Below are 1,135 nucleotides of genomic sequence, written 5' to 3' on the forward strand. Positions count from 1 at the left end.
AAAAAAAAAAAAAAATTTTTTTTTTTATTTTATTGGTACCGGGGATAGAACTCAGGAGCTTGCAAGGCAAGCACAATGCCACTGAGCGAAATCCCTGGCCAGGCTTTTTTAATTTTAAGTTTACTTTTGGTTAATTATATCAGAAAAAGCATGATTTGTTACAGTACTGAAAATTGTGCTTTTTTATTTTGACATTGAATGTTCATAAAATGTTAAATTACTATGATATTGTTTCTTGGAATTCTCTTAGGCTTTTAAGGAAATAACTTGTAAATCATATTAATTTTGTCCCTTTTATTGTAAGTTAAGAGATATATCAGATTTGTTTGTGAGCAGTTTTCTATGTGAATTGGAGAAAGGAATAAATGAAAAGCCAGGTTTGATAATCGATATACATGTTTTTGACATTGGCTTTTGATATTCTTGAGACATTTGGATATTCTGTCTGAAAATATTCAAAAATGCAATTTTCCTATTTGGTGGGGAGCATAAGGCAATTTGTGTAGTAGTTATTTTCATTATTATGTGTTTTATTTTATTCTTTTTGGTGCTGGGGATTATATGTTTTATAATAGAGTGACTTTTATCTGTTTAAGGATCTTTTTTGGGTCAATTACATGATAATTTAAAAAATAATAATTGAAATTGTGTAACAGTTAACTGATCATAGTCCTTAGTGGTAATTACCAGGTTGAAATTATCTCATAAACATACTTAGGATTTTTTATAGCTACTAGCTGTGGTAACTCCAGAAGCTTTTCTGTTTTAAAGAGAATATTATTTAATTATTTTATTGTTTTAAAAAAATATAAATTAAAGTATGCTGTCACTACCATCAATGACTGAGACTTTTGAATAGATTTACAAGATGTAAAAATTGGAATTTCTGCAGTAGATGAATTTCTCTGAGAATCTTATATACCATTATAGCTACTAGCTGTGGTAACTCCAGAAGCTTTTCTGTTTTAAAGAGAATATTATTTAATTATTTTATTGTTTTAAAAAAATATAAATTAAAGTATGCTGTCACTACCATCAATGACTGAGACTTTTGAATAGATTTACAAGATGTAAAAATTGGAATTTCTGCAGTAGATGAATTTCTCTGAGAATCTTATATACCACATATATATAT

General features: G+C 27.4%; 1 protein-coding gene across 8 annotated transcripts in view; it reads left to right on the plus strand.

Annotated features, from left to right (window-relative positions):
• The window catches only part of N4bp2 (NEDD4 binding protein 2), an 86,733-nt gene that overhangs the window by 71,388 nt on the left and 14,210 nt on the right, over positions 1-1,135 (plus strand). The gene's annotated exons all lie outside the window — the stretch shown is intronic.

Source organism: Fukomys damarensis, unplaced genomic scaffold (assembly GCF_012274545.1).
Source record: "Fukomys damarensis isolate Sample0158 unplaced genomic scaffold, DMR_v1.0_HiC HiC_scaffold_35, whole genome shotgun sequence".
In the NCBI taxonomy this organism is placed as follows: domain Eukaryota; kingdom Metazoa; phylum Chordata; class Mammalia; order Rodentia; family Bathyergidae; genus Fukomys; species Fukomys damarensis.